The sequence below is a fragment of the Electrona antarctica genome (genome assembly GCF_951216825.1).
Source record: "Electrona antarctica genome assembly, chromosome: 14".
NCBI classification, from domain to species: Eukaryota; Metazoa; Chordata; class Actinopteri; order Myctophiformes; family Myctophidae; genus Electrona; species Electrona antarctica.
In genome coordinates, this window is record NC_136795.1 from 16900893 (window position 1) to 16920069 (window position 19177).

The window sequence follows — 19177 nt, forward strand, 5'->3', positions numbered from 1 at the left end:
TTTACACCTCATCCTACAACGTCCTATTGACGTGTAGACCTAGTTCCCTCTCTATTTACACCTTTACACCTCATCCTACAACGTCCTATTGACGTGTCTAGTTCCCTCTCTATTTACACCTTTACACCTCATCCTACAACGTCCTATTGACGTGTCTAGTTCCCTCTCTATTTACACCTTTACACCTCATCCTACAACGTCCTATTGACGTGTCTAGTTCCCTCTCTATTTACACCTTTACACCTCATCCTACAACGTCCTATTGACGTGTCTAGTTCCCTCTCTATTTACACCTTTACACCTCATCCTACAACGTCCTATTGACGTGTCTAGTTCCCTCTCTATTTACACCTTTACACCTCATCCTACAACGTCCTATTGACGTGTCAAGTTCCCTCTCTATTTACACCTCTCACCTCATCCTACAACGTCCTATTGACGTGTCAAGTTCCCTCTCTATTTACACCTTTACACCTCATCCTACAACGTCCTATTGACGTGTCTAGTTCCCTCTCTATTTACACCTCTCACCTCATCCTACAACGTCCTATTGACGTGTCTAGTTCCCTCTCTATTTACACCTCATCCTACAACGTCCTATTGACGTGTAGACCTAGTTCCCTCTCTATTTACACCTTTACACCTCATCCTACAACGTCCTATTGACGTGTCTAGTTCCCTCTCTATTTACACCTTTACACCTCATCCTACAACGTCCTATTGACGTGTCTAGTTCCCTCTCTATTTACACCTTTACACCTCATCCTACAACGTCCTATTGACGTGTCTAGTTCCCTCTCTATTTACACCTTTACACCTCATCCTACAACGTCCTATTGACGTGTCTAGTTCCCTCTCTATTTACACCTTTACACCTCATCCTACAACGTCCTATTGACGTGTCTAGTTCCCTCTCTATTTACACCTTTACACCTCATCCTACAACGTCCTATTGACGTGTCAAGTTCCCTCTCTATTTACACCTCTCACCTCATCCTACAACGTCCTATTGACGTGTCAAGTTCCCTCTCTATTTACACCTTTACACCTCATCCTACAACGTCCTATTGACGTGTCAAGTTCCCTCTCTATTTACACCTCTCACCTCATCCTACAACGTCCTATTTACGTGTCTAGTTCCCTCTCTATTTACACCTTTACACCTCATCCTACAACATCCATATTGACGTGTAGACCTAGTTCCCTCTCTATTTACACCTTTACACCTCATCCTACAACGTCCTATTGACGTGTAGACCTTAGTTCTCTCTCTATTTACACCTCTCACCTCATCCTGCAACCTCCCTATTGATCAACTCTTGTGTCGTCACTGTCGGGCGGAAAGCTCTTATTTCCATTTCAACTTGTTTCCCCCCCATAAAATCTTCAAAGTGTGAGAATTACTGATTTAGAAGTAATTTGCAGAATTACTCCAGTGAGAAGCATTGGCACGAGTTTGTCTCTAAATGATAACTACATTGAATCCATTGGAACACAGGTTCTATATTTCCATTTTCCGAACAGTTTTGGACATACAAGCTTTCCCCCCCCGACAGTGCTCATATGATCTAATGACAGTGATAGACAGAGTAACTCTGGGTGGCTAAAGAGACGCCTCATTATCCTTCGGAAACACAGCCTTTCATTTGCCGTCCTGTTGTTGACAGGAAGCTTATGGATCATTGCACTTGTCTCATTGTGTTGTTTGTGGCTGGGAGCGTTGCCCACTTATGACCAAACATCTGCCCAGCGCGCTGCCAGCCTTTAGACGGTGCAAGAAATATTTGACCTCAGTTCATATTTGCGGCCAAGAGGAGCTCTAATAATCCGACAGAGCAGTGAGTCAGTGATGTTAATCTGTGATGTGATGCCTGGACTGCATCAGCGATGCCAGACCGACACATACGAATGTCTGACTGACTGACTGACTGACTGACTGACTGAGGTGATGATGTTATGCTATTGTCTATCCGGGTGGCCTATAAACAACAAACTAGCCAATCGCAGAACAAATATCCCACCAGCCCAGGTTATGGGATGTAGAAATTAAACCATTGGCCATCCGGGTTGGGCTTAACAACGAACTAGCCAATCGCAGTCGTCCTTTCAGGCTATGGGATGTAGTCTATCCTAATGCATTTCATTCGCTATCTGGCATAGTTATAGTTTTAGACACTCTGGCCTAAACCATACCACTGACAATGGCCTTATTCAGGGAGACAAATCAGAAGATGATCAACTTTGTTATGAACCTTTCTCTGTCCCAGCAACACACTTTCACAATATAGGGGCAGCAATCGTTCGCAAGATCTGATGTCAGATACGCGGTCCACTTATAGGAGACCATTGTGTACCATTTCACCCCTATGGCGAAGCCTGGGATAACTGAAGCAACTTTGCATTTACTTCTAGTTGAACTGAACAATCAGAACTTAATGTTAGTTCCCATGAAATTCAAAAAGATGTAAGGGGTCATGCAAGTCCCACGTATACCAAGCATCCAAAGTTGTACTGTTTTCGGGTGATTTTTAGTGTATTAAAGACTGTCATTGGACTAGAAATTCATACACAGTCCAGTTTTGTCCTACGTAGCATTTTGTATCAGTAAACACATTGTACTTTGTTCTAAAGTGTGTTAAATTAAAGCCGCAGGGCTTTAAGCAACTAGTTGACTATTCATTATATTCGACTAGTAAATCCACTAGTTGACCTTGTTGACTAGTTGATATAGTTTTTTTTTTTTTTTTTTTTAAGATATTTTTTTGCGGCTTACGCCTTTTATTGGTTTTTGAAGGGACAGACAGTAGGCTGACAGGAAACGGGAGAGAGATGGGGGAAGACATGCAGTAAAGGCCGTGTCGGGCTCGGGAGTCGAACCCGCGGCACACTGCGACTGGATTACCAGTCGGGTGCCCAGACGGTTACGCCACCGCCTGGGCCGATATAGTTGTTTTTTTCCCTCCCGTTTTTGTAGGCCTCAAAATAGGCACCTGTAGTTAAACAACTATAGTCGACAAGTAAACTAGGCAACTAGTCAACTAGTAAAAATCACTAGAAGTGTAAGCCCTAGGGTGTGCTATTTTGGGCTACTACTCCCCCCAGAATATGGAGAATTTATGAAGTGGCTGATAAATAAAGTAATATACTGAGAGAGAGAGAGAGAGAGAGAGAGAGAGAGAGAGAGAGAGAGAGAGAGAGAGAGAGAGAGAGAGAGAGAGAGAGAGAGAGAGAGAGAGAGAGAGAGAGAGAGAGAGAGAGAGAGAGAGAGAGAGAGAGAGAGAGAGAGAGAGAGAGATAGAGATGAGGATGAAGCCATTCTCTTCCTCTCCCTTACAGACCCTACAGCCCACCTGCATGGGCAAGGAAACCCCAAAAATGTGTTAGTTGATTTATAACCTTCTGGAATGTCACCATTATGATTGCAGAGGTATTTCTACGTGTCATATTTGCATACTGTAATCTTCTCAGGGGAGTGAACTGTCAGTTATTGAATGGGCATGACCGCCGTTTTGATGTCAGGAGACTGATGTGGAAACCGTGATTAAAGCCGCTTAGTACTCCAGAGCCGTGCGTGCGTGCGTACGTGCGTGTGTGCGTGCGTGAGCAGTTGGCTAACTATGCAGCTAGTGGTGGTATGGGGAAAATCAATGCACAAACAACAGACAGCAATTGCTGCAGGACACTGTGTGTGTATACCTTCCATCCCTTGAAACTCCTAATTTGCACGCATGCACAGGCGTGCGCGCACACACACACACACACACACACACACACACACACACACACACACACACACACACACACACACACACACACACACACACACACACACACACACACACACACACACACACACATGTCCGCAATAATGAGGACAGTGGACTTTGTCATTGTCACAGGTGTTCCTTAATTGGTTAGAACCACTCCTCGTTATTGGTAATTTGGAGCTTGGGAGAGTCTGGGTTTAGTGCGTGCGTGCTGTGTGTGCGTGCGCGTGCGTGTTGCTGCTGGCACTGGGAGGGAGCTTTGATGAATTCCTCATTATCTGGCATAATTTCTATCAGACTATTCTATTGCTATTCTAGCATACAATATGTGTGTTTGAGTGCGTACATGCAGTGCAGTGCAGTGCACACACATGCATGCAAAACAACAGCACACAAGTTCTACACTATGCAGACATGCTGTGAATCCTGTGCAGTCATCGCTCTAACATACAGTAAGTTCTACACTATGCAGACATGCTGTGAATCCTGTGCAGTCATCGCTCTAACATACAGTAAGCATTCTTGGTAACTAAGTACTTTTACTTAAGTACAATTTTGAGGTACAAGCCTTCCTCCCTGGCGTGCGTGTGTGTGTGTGTGTGTGTGTGTGTGTGTGTGTGTTGTGTGTGTGTGCGTGTGTGCGTGTGTGCGTGTGTGCGCGTGCGCGCGTGCGTGCGTGCGTGCGTGCGTAGAAAGTATGCGCATGCATAAAGCGAGTAGCAAATCGAGTGGCAAAGTGAGTTTAACGTTGTTTAAATGCAATCAGCAGTTTTTTGACACTCGTTCCCCCATCACTTCCAGGTATGATGGTGATTGTCATGATGTTGTCATTGTGATACCGAGTAGGAACTAGTAAGTTAGTTACATTGATCCAAGCTGTAACACAATCAATTGATTGATCATTAAAATGCTCTAGAAAATGCCCATGGTCCACCCACCTGACCATTGAACACGGCAGATAAAAGGCTGCCCCGTAAAGTGGTCAGATGGGTGGACCGATTTGGCGAGTTTCAAGTTCACAGAAGGTTGGGAAGCACGGTGCTATAGACTCGAGGGAAGAGAGGAAGGCTGTCGGCTATAGAAGAGAGATCATGTCAGAGCGAGGAACCCAATTGATTTTCCCATTTGTTTTGTTTCAGATTGAACAAGAGTTTTGCACACGAGCGCGCGCACACACACACACACACACACACACACACACACACACACACACACACACACACACACACACACACACACACACATGACACACAAACTGTACGTGCGTGCAAATCAAACTGTTTGAGCTGCTGTAGTGAATAGTGAATAGCAAGGTGTAATGGCCATTGCTAAACACATTTTCATGGATGCTTTAGTTGAGGTCATTTTAACACCTAAAGTAACAATGAGTGTAGATTATTCCGTCTGCCAGGCCCAAACGACCGGGGGTGGCGATTATGTTTATTGTTATGTGATTGGGCATGCTGGGCGAGACCTGGCTAGTGTCTACACGGAAGTATCATCTTTACAGATCGGTTCCCCGTGCATGAAACCTGGTACTAGTAAGAAAAAGACAGTTTCCAAAACAACAGAAGTCCCAACCTACCCTATAGACACGCTCTGCATTAGGTCGTAACCGCAGGCTTTTCTCCTCAGAGATTAGAAAAGGCTGGGAACGAGGTAGGCTAATGATTGGGAGAGACAAGAAGACCTACAAGATCTTATATCATAACTTGGGTCACTCACTAGCATGTCCAGCTAATCTATCCCTTAATGAAGCAACATTTTGCAGTCTTTACACTATGATCGTGACAGTTCATTCAGCCTTGGTCCAATATGTCTAACAGGCTCCACATCACTATAGCTAACTATTGCTATAGCTCCATCTCTCTCTCTCTCTCTCTCTCTCTCTCTCTCTCTCTCTCTCTCTCTCTCTCTCTCTCTCTCATTTCCTGGCCTGTCTGTCCCTCATGCCAACCAGTGAATCTGCATTAGCATTCCTGAACTTGGCGTTGACCCTAATTCAGAGATCCGTTCGCATGCCGACGCTAACGATAATAGCTATGACCCCATTCAGTGTGGTGCCGTATATGTCGCTAATTAGCATCAGCAGCATTTATTGAGTGAGTGCATTCACACAACACACAGCAAGCAGACAGAGGGTGAGATAAAGTAGAGAGTGAAGTTGAAAGTGGAAGTTAGAAACTGCAAGATGTGACAACCTTAAATGGACGATTTACCAAACAACCTCTTCAATTTCTTCCAAGTTTACAGTCAAATCACAGGTGTATAGTGGGTGCAATTCTTTGTTGTACAAGCTCCCATCATTTGCTATTTTCACGAAAGGGGGTGAGAGAAAGAAACAAGGAAAGAAATAAAGTCTTATTGGCCACTGAAACTGTTAGCTCTGCTTAGGGAATGGATTTTTTTTGTGCAAAACGGTAACAACTAGGCCCAATAAAATGTTGCTTCCACTGATATGAGTCAACAGAGGTTCGCTGACGGAGGCAAATGTGCCCAGTCGGCCGGTCTATGATCCATCGCTAATGCCTGAGTCGATGACGACTTTCTGCTGTGTCAGGAGAGGAGAGGCTGGGAGCCGGGAGATGGGCCTGACAGCCATATGTCACTACCAACTGGAAGCACTTAAAAAGTTTCTGGCAGCGGTTGCAGGTGATGACCCCATTCTGCTGCAATAGTTAAGAAACAGCTGTTGTTATGAGTATGATGCACCCAACAAGTGATGATGGTGAGCTATGGTGGTATTGAACGAAGGTGCAGCATGCAGTGTAATCATCCATTTTAACCTGGTGAATGATTGGAACGGGAACAAGGATTATCGATGATACTGTCGTCAGTGCGTAGTAGTTTGTGGGGTCTGAGGCGAGGCTGTTATTGTTTTGCTTTTATCATTGGTTTTGACCTTTGAATTTCTGTTTAGTTTTAATGTGTTATACCATCATACCATATTGTTCTGCCTTTATACAGTGGAGAGAGACAGGAAACAGGGAGTGTATCTTAGAGTGAGATGATGAAGATCAAATAGATCGAAACGTTGTCAGAATTTTCAATAAAGAACGTCTTTCTTATACCTGTGGTGTGCGGGCTCCATCCAATACCTAGTGTATCTTAGAGTGACATGTAGCTGTTTTCATTATTTCATTAGTTTGAATATCTTGGTTTGATGCTTTGATGTTACAGAATGCTCGCATGGAACAATAACTTTATAGTGTTCCACCTGATTTTTTCCTGGTTTGACGGAAGTTTTTCATCGTTATTTATGTGGAGCAGGATGAAGCATTTATTACCAACAGGATTTTGACAGCCTTCTCAAAGTAGCTTAGAGAATTATTCCGTAGCAGTTACCATTTATTTATTAATGATTGGAAACATTTGGGACAGTACTCGGCCCAGTTCACTTCAGTTTTGTTTGTTTCTGTTTTCCAGTAGTTTGAAAAACAACCTACAGGAGAGCAGTGATACCTGTCTACAGAGTAAAATCATGTTAATGAACACTGTGAATTTGACTGTGCATTGTGTTATAATTATTCAAGAAAAACCCATGTGTGTCCGATGCATGTTCACTGAATTGAGTTATTTATAAACGCAATAAACCTCTTGGCAAACATACACAATTTAGATCATGGCCAAAACAAAATTAAAAAGTGATGAATCAATCAATGCTTGTAAATGAACTTAAACCTCAAGGGTGTAATTATTTGGGGCTCTTCTCTAAGGCTGTTCCTTTTGCTTTTATTTAGGCAGGAGCAGGACAGTGCAGCCAGCGAGACAGGAAATCGAATGAGGGCAAGAAACATGCAACACAAATTGTGAATCAAACCGGGCGGGACATTGCAATTAGTAGTCGGTGTGCACCCATTCAGTCAGCTATCTTGTTCACTTCTATCCATGTTGCTCCATCAAGGTTCACGGTTTCTTTATTAGTACCCCAGAGTATATTAAATTGGGCAGACGGGAGATTCAGCATTCCACAGTTAAAACAAGACTTCACAGCAATATACAGATCAAAAGACATCAAAACAAACACTTTAGAACACCGGTTCTCAAAGTGGGGCCCGGGATCCGCCAGGGCATTGAAAAGGGGTTCCAGGGGGTCCCCAGGGCATTGAAAAGGGGTTCCAGGGGGTCCCCAGAAAGAAATGGGAACCATTTAACACTTAAAGCCCTATTTTATTTTTCAACTTTCACATTTTTGTGTTGGAAATCTTGGCACAAAATCCTTTCATATCGTGGTCTGTGGCCAAAGATATCAATGTGGGGGTCCTTGACATGGAAATGTTTGAGAACCACTGCTATAGCACGAGTACTATATTGTATCATAAACATTAAGAAACGTAACCCATTTAGGCCTGACGTCGACAGTTTTCTGAAATACCTCATGTTTCTGTATCAGTGGTTCTCCATATTTCATGTCAAGGACCCCAAAAATTATATGTAATTGGCCGCCGACCCCCATCTGAAAATATGTTATTCCAGGGACCCCCCCAGAAACAAAGAGTTGAGTTAAAAACGTTCACTCTGAAAGAATATATATTCAAAGATTTGACATTTACTGTAAATCATTTTATACAGTTATAAGTTATAACGACAACCGCAGTGCTGCACAATATATCGAATGTGTAACGTCATCGCAATATCAACATTCACAATAATATAGCCTACTGCTTATAGCTAAATACTGCTTGAATGGCAATGTTATTTAACTATAAATCCACCAAGTCTCTGTACGTCTGTACGTACGTCTGTAATCCACGTAACTCAAGAACCGTTCGCCGCAACGACTTTAAATTCGACACACACGTTCCACCCAACCACTGGGGGTGCAGTGCACGGTGTCGAGTTGGTCGGACCCACGGTTGTCCAGAACCGCCCCAAGGCCTCTGCCCGGGCTCTGCATAGACTCCATATTTGGGCATGCCTGACAATCCATATATCGGCATAAAAGGGACACAGACATAATATCTGGGAGGGGCATGCATTTCCAACTTGCATCGTTCCAAGTAGGACAGTGCCCAACGGGCACCGCTGTAGAGGCTCCAACGGGCACCACTCTAGTCTTCTAAATGGACCCTGAAGGCCTATTCATACTGGCGGGAAGCGAATCACCGCTCAACCAAACACATCGCTCTTGTTTTTACTAACCACCGTTTCGGGGTCACATTATCACCTAAAACTGAGTATGAATAGGCCTTTAGTACTAGTCTCGCATGGCCAAACTGTTGCTTCTCGCAAATTTAAAATGTGTCTGTCATTCCGTCATACAGCACGGAAGCTCTGATCATGAGTATAAGCGATAAAGCAGAAGTGAAGGCCTTCTCCCCACTTCCGTTTTGTCTTTGCAGTCGTGCAAAATTATCCTAATATATAAATCGAAATCATCTAAGCATATATAGCTTGCTGCTTAGCAGAAATGGACATAAAATAATAAAATGTAAATATATTTTTAAAATATGAACGGAAATGTGAACGGAAATGACAACTTCTGTATACTCGGATTTCGGGTGTAGTGTACTCTATAGTCTATAGCATTCGGAGATTGTGGAATAGTTGTCTGGTTACACAAGACTACTTACTACTTTAGTACTAAACTCTGCGTTCCACTTGTACACTCTCAGAGTTATGGAGGTCCTTGAAATTAAGAAGTTTGAGAACTACCACTGCACTAGGATTATTCATTGCCTGGGTTCTATGTTAGGCCTAGTAGGCAGCAAACCTAAGGCAGAAACTCATTCAAACTGTATACTTTAATATTTGTTAACTAAGTTATATCGTACTTCATGTCGTCTTCGCAATATTCAAAAATAGTATCACATATCACATGGTTTCTAACATCGTGCAGCCTTACCGACTAGACAGTGTAAAATTTGCCAAGTTGATATTAAGTGATTCTAGACTTCAATTTCTTATACAGACTGAAATTCATCATGTTTATTTTGGACAGGCTTGTTTTTAATGCTGTCAAAAAGCCACCCATTGCATGCAGTCTTGGCTCTCATATCGGCTGCTTTCTAAACACATTATGGACTCACGATGGAATAGTTTGATTTGCTCAGTTACCCAGTAATTCGTTGTATGGAAAACTCCTCCGTGGATATCAAAACCGATTTGTCTCAGGGCAATGGATGCAGCATTGCCTGACGCAGCAAACGACAGATGACAGCAAATGACTGTGCGTGCGTGCGTGCGTGCGCGCGCGCGTGCGTGCGTGCGTGCGTGCGTGCGTGCGTGCGTGCGTGTTGAGGTTCTAAAAGGGTCTCTGTTGTTTGGATGGAGGCATCCATGCACACGCACAGCCACGCACTCAACCACACACAACACAGGCTGAGAAATATTTCACTTTTACCATTCATCAAAAGCTCATAATGCAACATTAGAATGGAACATTTCTTAATATCCTTTCCTCCCAGACAATGTGGATTATTAGAGAAATAGAGAGTGTCGACTACCATATTCTTGTCCTGTGAAGTGTGTTATTACTTCTTGTCCTATGCCCCTCAGACCCTGTGTGTGAAGTGTGTTATTACTTCTTGTCCTATGCCCCTCAGACCCTGTGTGGGTCCATTTGGTTCCAATTGTACACTCAGAGTTATAGTGCAAGGGTCCATTCAGAACCCTGAGGGTCCCTGGACCTCTCTGGGCTAAATAACATACACAGTTAACCCATTCTGACCTGAGATCAGATTCTAAAAATGTCTTCTACATCCTGACAGTTTTCTGAAAAAGCTATGTTTCTATGTCAGTCGTTCTTCGATTTTTCAGCTTGTAGATCTGCTATTTTTCAATAGCTAAAGCACAACATAATGCTAACACCAAAAGGGGTTCCCGCCCAAAATGGGTTAACATATTGTAGCCCTGATTACGACAGTGTTTGGTTATTTCATAGATGCGGACACCAACATTTTGAATGACCTAGACCTGTGCCCGTCAGCCACCGGCCTATTTGGAACCTAGTATTCAATACCCATTTTCATAGCACCCATTTTAACCGTCTGTCTGTGTCCCCTTTGTGTCCACACTGTATATGGAGATATCTGTATAGTCTGTCTGCCTGTGTCTGAAGAGTGCAAACTGACTGTGAAAAGTGGACTGGTTAAGTAATCAAATGGCAGGTGTGGGGTTGCCATGACAATCAATTGGCTGAGGCTGGGGATTCTACAGGTGAGGGGACTTATAGGCTCATTAGGTCCACTGGCAGAGTCTGACCAGAGACTTTTGGTGCGGTTCCGCACAACCATGTAGCCTACTGTATACGACCGACTCAAAGCCGGACACTGCACGTGTCGGTGGGGCGAACGGTTCTCGAGATATGTGGATTACAGACGTACTGTACACACACATACGTACCCACACACAGAGATGTGGTGCATTTATTGTAAGATGTTGCATTTTGATGGACGCATTTATATTATTCTCTTAATATCTCCCTTGGCCAGGGGAACCCTCAGTGGATGAACGGTAGATCTGTTGAGAAACCAGCTAGCTTTTGAATCCAGGTGGTTATGTCAGCATTCCTTGAAGGTATATACAAAAGCTTATATTTTTGTATACACAATATCTTATCCTATAGCGGCAGTGTCAGATCAAATGAGCAAAAGAAGGCACACGTATATATACAGTATTAATAGTACATAACAAAGAGAGCAATTTGTCTGTTGCAAGGAAAGAGATTAAACCATGGTGTTCAACCCACTTACAGTTGTGTAGTCATTCCAAATCGCTTAGAGTGGAAATCCTGTCACTGCTACAGTATGAGATACATTATTAACCTAAACAAAACAAATATATCACTTAAAAAAAATCATTCTTTCATTTAATATTCCTCAGATCATTCAGTGGTTCTAATTGATCATCACGTGTCTCCCATGGGGCGTACATGTATGAAATACATGCTCAGTGTGGTGCTCAGAACTGACTATATTTAGGCAAGTATTTATACTTTTTAATAAATATTTTCAATCCACTACGACAAAGATTGTACTTTTAACTCTCATACATTTCTAGGAATTTAGGGAAAGGGTACATTATGAATTAACCGCTTAAGCCCTCAGGATTTGTGAAAATAGTGACCTTGTAGATCTGCTGTGATATCTTTTGCAAAAATCAAAGAGATGTCAGTAAGATATTTATTTCAATTTGTTTGGAAATTGTCTCCATTTTGAATGCAGCAAACATTGACATGGTGGGTGTACGACTGTACGTGTGTAAACACAACATGGTGGGTGTATGACTGTACGTGTGTAAACACAAAGCATTGACATGGTGGGTGTACGACTGTACGTGTGTAAACAAAGCATTGACATGGTGGGTGTATGACTGTACGTGTGTAAACACATTGACATGGTGGGTGTACGACTGTACGTGTGTAAACATGGTGGGTGTACGACTGTACGTGTGTAAACACATTGACATGGTGGGTGTACGACTGTACGTGTGTAAACAAAGCATTGACATGGTGGGTGTATGACTATACGTGTGTAAACACAGCATTGACATGGTGGGTGTACGACTGTACGTGTGTAAACACATTGACATGGTGGGTGTACGACTGTACGTGTGTAAACACAGCATTGACATGGTGGGTGAAAGACTGTACGTGTGTAAACACATTGACATGGTGGGTGTACGACTGTACGTGTGTAAACATGGTGGGTGTACGACTGTACGTGTGTAAACACAAAATGGTGGGTGTACGACTGTACGTGTGTAAACATGGTGGGTGTACGACTGTACGTGTGTAAACATGGTGGGTGTACGACTGTACGTGTGTAAACATGGTGGGTGTACGACTATACGTGTGTAAACACAACATGCTCTATTCAGAGACTGGTCACAGTCTGTCTGCAGTCAGACCTCCCAACTGGATTCAACATGGATTCAACATTAATCTGCATGTTGTGGGTTGCCATATCTTGGCTGAGAATGTTTCTGCTCTGCTCTTGTCTTATCCAGCCTCTCCTCGTGTGTCTCTGTCTCAGACTGTCGCTGTGTGTGTGTGTGTGTGTGTGTGTGTGTGTGTGTGTGTGTGTGCGTGCGTGCGTGCGTGCGTGCGTGCGTGCGTGCGTGCGTGCGTGCGTGCGTTCGTGCGTGCGAGCGAGGGGGGAGCATATTTCCCATAGCTCATCACAGCCCTCAGCCTTCCTAAATGGGTGACTGCATTGTAGTATATCCGTTACCCCAATTAAGGGTGTTAATGTGTGCACACGCAAACCTCTCTCCCTCTCTCTCTCTCACACACTTTTCCTTTCTCTCTCACGTTCATGCACACACACACACACACACACACACACACACACACACACACACACACACACACACACACACACACACACACACACACACACACACACACACACTCTGTATGTGCTACCATCTTCCTACTCAGCAACACACTTACAGTCAGGGAGTATGCACTGCAAAATCCAGAGTGTGGCAATTCGTTTCAATCTGAGAGATTTAATACCTCTATCCTTTCATTCATGGTTCATGGATACATAAATAATCAACATGCGTTGAAAGGCAGTGCGTCTCTGTGTAGATCTTGGTCTGTGATGTCAGTCGTCTATGTGGTCATAGGCTCTAAAACCTTCTCACGTCAAGGACTCCCTAGTGATTATGGACCCTCACACCTCATCTACACAGGCAAGGAGCGAGCGTTATGGACCCTCACACCTCATCTACACAGGCAAGGAGCGAGCGTTATGGACCCTCACACCTCATCTACACAGGCAAGGAGCGAGCGTTATGGACCCTCACACCTCATCTACACAGGCAAGGAGCGAGCGTTCCGACGTATGGACCCTCACACCTCATCTACACAGGCAAGGAGCGAGCGTTATGGACCCTCACACCTCATCTACACAGGCAAGGAGCGAGCGTTATGGACCCTCACACCTTATCTACACAGTCAAGGAGCGAGCGTTATGGACCCTCACACCTCATCTACACAGGCAAGGAGTGAGCGTTATGGACCCTCACACCTCATCTACACAGGCAAGGAGTGAGCGTTATGGACCCTCACACCTCATCTACACAGGCAAGGAGTGAGCGTTATGGACCCTCACACCTCATCTACACAGGCAAGGAGCGAGCGTTATGGACCCTCACACCTCATCTACACAGTCAAGGAGCGAGCGTTATGGACCCTCACACCTCATCTACACAGGCAAGGAGCGAGCGTTATGGACCCTCACACCTCATCTACACAGTCAAGGAGCGAGCGTTATGGACCCTCACACCTCATCTACACAGGCAAGGAGCGAGCGTTATGGACCCTCGCACCTCATCTACACAGGCAAGGAGCGAGTGTTCCGACGTATGGACCCTCACACCTCATCTACACAGGCAAGGAGCGAGCGTTATGGACCCTCACACCTCATCTACACAGGCAAGGAGCGAGCGTTATGGACCCTCACACCTTATCTACACAGTCAAGGAGTGAGCGTTATGGACCCTCACACCTCATCTACACAGGCAAGGAGTGAGCGTTATGGACCCTCACACCTCATCTACACAGGCAAGGAGCGAGCGTTATGGACCCTCACACCTCATCTACACAGTCAAGGAGCGAGCGTTATGGACCCTCACACCTCATCTACACAGGCAAGGAGTGAGCGTTATGGACCCTCACACCTCATCTACACAGGCAAGGAGCGAGCGTTATGGACCCTCACACCTCATCTACACAGTCAAGGAGCGAGCGTTATGGACCCTCACACCTCATCTACACAGGCAAGGAGCGAGCGTTATGGACCCTCACACCTCATCTACACAGTCAAGGAGCGAGCGTTATGGATCCTCACACCTCATCTACACAGGCAAGGAGCGAGCGTTATGGACCCTCACACCTCATCTACACAGGCAAGGAGCGAGCGTTCCGACGTATGGACCTTCACACCTCATCTACACAGGCAAGGAGCGAGCGTTCCGATGGCGATATTGCAAAAACCAATCAAATAACCAATAACTAGTAGCGTGTATAGATCTCAACCAATAAAAATGTTTGGGGCCGCGAAACCTCGCTCTCTCAAATAGAGACTCTGCGACTGAATATATGAGTGGTGGACGACGTCGCCGCACGCTCGCGGTACGTGAGGACAGTCTCATTGATGTCTTCGTTCGCTCGCTCGCTCGCATTGCTGGCGGTGCGGATGCGGTTTCATCTACTGGCAGCGTGCACAGGAAATGTGGCGCTGATCGCTCCAGCGATTTACGAGATTAGACTCTCAGACACACACACACACACACACACACACACACACACACACACACACACACACCCACACACAGACCCGTTTCTAGGCGGCTCGCCTCCTTCAGAGAAAAACAATAAAAAGACATAGATAAGCAGATGGTTGGATCCACGGATGGCTGGCTATGTGTACGCTTGTGTGCTTGTATATGGAGTTGGATAGATCATATATTACACAGATGGCTAACCGATGGTACTGTACAAGATACTGCACAGTACATCAATGTTTATGTTTATTATTGTCACTCCGAAGTTCAAGAATAAAGACGCTCGCACACTACGGGCTCCGATGCTATGATAGATAGATATTGCACCATAAGGTGACTTTGGATGTGCATGTCTTTTTTCTTTCTTTTTTTTCGTATTATTGTCACTCCGCCTTTATTTATTTGTTCCTTTTTGGATGCTACAGTACAAGCAGTTTTATTTTAGTCCCTACCTTCTGCCAGTTTAGCATCTTGTTAGCGGATTAGTTCTGTATGTGATGAGAAAAAGAGGCTTTGCTGAAAATCCACTGGCCTATTTTTCTTAGCTTGTAATAAATAGCCGTTAATATAATTATTCTGTGTAAACAAAGTCCACTCTCCCACTGACATCAATAATCCCACCGTAGGATTTAAGACAAATATAAACAGCTTCACACATTCAATAACACACCCACGCATGCACGCACGCACGCACGCACGCACGCACGCACGCGCGCGCACACACACACACACACACACACACACACACACACACACACACTGTTTTGCATCCATAACGGTATTATTTTCTGTCTTCAACTTTCAGCACCATGGACAGCTCAAGATAGTAATTATCCAAGACATCCCCATAAGATAATGGAATAATCTGAATCAATGATGTTTGTTTTTTTTGTTTTTTTAATGAAGAGATATATGGAAATTCTTTATTTTATTGGCAGTGGTGGAGAAAGTACTCGCAATGCGCACAATGTGTCGCATCTCCGGACTGAGGTGCTTAATGTATGTTTTGTAATAATAATTCAAATCAAAATCTAACTAGTAAAGTAACTAGTAACTAAAGTTGTCCAATAATTGTAGTGGAGTAAAAGTACAATATTTGGCTCTGATGCGTAGAAGTAAAAGTAAAAATACATCAAAACTGTACTTAAGTACAGTACTTGAGTAAATGTACATGGTTACTTTACACCACTGGCTATTTGGAGAATATTGTGGCATGCAGGAAGTGTCCACCTCCATCCCTTCCAGCAGGAGATTGTTAACTCTACCCCTTTGTTATTATTCAGTTATTCATGCACTGTTGGCCTGGTTTTAACCCTAAAAATGGCTGAGTTATATAATTTTCATAATGTCAGTGGGGGGGCATTTCAATTGAAATCGAAACACTACGGCTGCCAACGCACGCACGCACGCACGCACGCACGCACGCACGCACGCACGCACGCACGCACGCACGCACGCACGCACGCACGCACGCACGCACGCACGCACGCACGCACGCACGCACGCACGCACGCACGCAGCTTGTTCAAAGCATCTATTTCCACCCCTGCCCAACGTGAGTCTCAAGTGTGTGTGTGCGTGTGTGCGTGCGTGCGTGCGTTATTACCTCCCATTGTCTGTCTCCCAGTTAAATCCTATCCTACCTCCAATATGTTATTATCAGTGGTGGACAGTAACTAAGTACATTTACTTGAGTACGGTATACTTAAGTACCTTTTGGAGTAATTGTTTCTTTGTTTTAGAAATACAAAAAGTGTTTTCAAAAGTGCAATACCCAAGGTGTCATGAGCTTTGTACTGTAGATGTCCTATTTTCACTATTTTTGTAGTTTTCTGACAATTTCTTAAATTTGTATTTGGTCCTTTGAATACTTGAGTATTTACTTGATAATTGTGTTGCTAGTGGGCAAACCCAAGTACTTGGCAAAGCACTAACATTTGAATGATAATATAACATTCATACTTAAAAACAAAAACAAAAAACGTGATGTAAAAAATGCCACAGTATTCGTTGTCGTATTCGTTGTGATATCGATACATATACCATAAATAAAGTATACTGTCTATGTGAGTTCCATTGCTCCAAGCAGGAACACAATCGATTGATTGATCATTAAAATAAACATGCTCTGAATGCACACAGACCCACCCATCTGACCACGAGCACTTTTCAATAAAGGGAGAGATCAAGTTGTTGCAAAACGAAACGTTTTATTGAATAAAAGATAACAGTTTGGCGATTAGACTCCATTGACATTTAACGTATAAGATTAGCTTTTAATAGGGAGAAAGCCCCTTTGGAGTCTGACGCTGGTGGTGGCAGTGCATGCAGATGAACCTCCCTCCTTCTCAACACTAGACGATTGGGACGAGGTGGAGTTGGGGATGGAGGTGGGTTGCTGGTTGCATGCTGAAACGAGAATGACAAGTGTCAGAGGCAGTGATATTTAAAGTCTGATTAGCTGACTGCGGATTACTGCAGGTACTATTGAAAACTATATAAGGCAAACATTTCAAACTAGGGATTATATGATTCTGAATTTATTCCAAGCATTAGTTTTGCATGAAAAACACTTCTTGGGCTACAAGCGGCCATAGCCGCTTGCCCAAATATGCCCAAATGTGATGACTTCATCACATTTGTGACCAGATTTGACTGAGAGCCTGCCCTCGTGCAAACCTCCAGCTTTTCACCAGATGAGAAAAACTGAATTTATTTATATTTTATCCAAAATGAGTTAATAGCACATGCAGATTCTTCACACACACTCTAGTATGTGAAGAGTCTGCATGTGCTATGCAGCAACTGCCTGTCATCATTTCACCCCCTCCTCATCTAATTATTGGACAGTATTAGGATGTTGATATGTAACGACTCACCGAGTCTAGGACGGTTATTGTAATAAGGCAAGGTGGTAAAATGCCAAAAGGTGTTTATTTCTTATTCTGTGGCATACAAATTATAGTGAAACAATATATTTACATATGTATTCAATATGAATTACATTGGTTTTTACAAACATAAATGACACACGGAGCAACTCAGGGAAATAATCAAAAGCATTCTAAAACTAACCTCTTGAGTTTTAGATATACTAACCTAACAACGGAAATAAAGTGACAACAGTGCCCTACTATTTCCTACTGTAATCTAATCTACCAAACTGTACAAAAAGCAGGCTTCCGTGGCCCGGTGCTCAGACATATAGAATTACTAAAGGATGTAGCAATAAACGGGGTTTCACTCAATATATTGATTAAACATATAGCAACTCTTGCAGTGATGTTTCTACTACTCTCTCTGTAACGGAGGGTGCACTGCCTCAAGCCTACTCCACTCTGGAGATCAGCTATCGGGCAGCGGCTTGGAATGAAGTCCTCGGAGTTAATTTACCTCATTTACCTGCTCACCATGATCCAAAATAATAATAATGTTATTTGGATGACCCTATCAAAAAAAATCAAAAAAGCCTTGAATGATTACTATTGCAATTTCTTGTGGGTCTTAGATTGACTGGCCTAAGAAGTGCTCACCTCTCAAGCCAACAGAGATCTTCCTTATTGAATTGATGCTTAAAGCTACATTTGAGCTTTTCAAGTGGGCCCAGATCCAGAATAAGCTGGAGAACCTGTTCTGTTTGGCAGGCCAGCCATGGGTTGATTGATTTCTGGCTGCCCTGAAGGGATAGAAAATACACTAAATAAATAAACAACACAGCAATGTGAAAAACTGTTCAGCTGCTGTGTGTGTGTGTGTGTGTGTGTGTGTGTGTGTGTGTGTGTGTGTGTGTGTGTGTGTGCGTGTGCGTGTGCGTGTGCGTGTGAGCGTGTGTGTGTGTGTCTGATGTATGTCTGCGCATGTACAAGTGCTTAGATATGCATTACACATTATTTGTGTGTGTATGTGTGATCGCCTGGTCCATAGATAAATGTGAATCCGCTCACTCACTAAGTGGGGGGAATAGAAAGCCATTTCCTTCACAGAGCACAGTGGCGGGGCTAAGTGAATTGTCAATGAATGTGCGATGACTGCTGAGAGTGATTTCCAGTGTGGGCAGTGTGTGTGTGTGTGTGTGTGTGTGTGTGTGTGTGTGTGTACTGTATCTACTGTACTGTACTCTACTGTATCTCTATGAGATACGGTATGATTATCAGTGAACTGTACCATGCTCTGTA

The 19177-nt window shown here is 43.8% G+C and overlaps 1 protein-coding gene across 1 annotated transcript in view; it reads left to right on the forward strand.

Moving 5' to 3' along the window:
* LOC306936104 (voltage-dependent T-type calcium channel subunit alpha-1I-like) overlaps window positions 1–19177 on the forward strand; it is a 363333-nt gene that overhangs the window by 94791 nt on the left and 249365 nt on the right. The gene's annotated exons all lie outside the window — the stretch shown is intronic.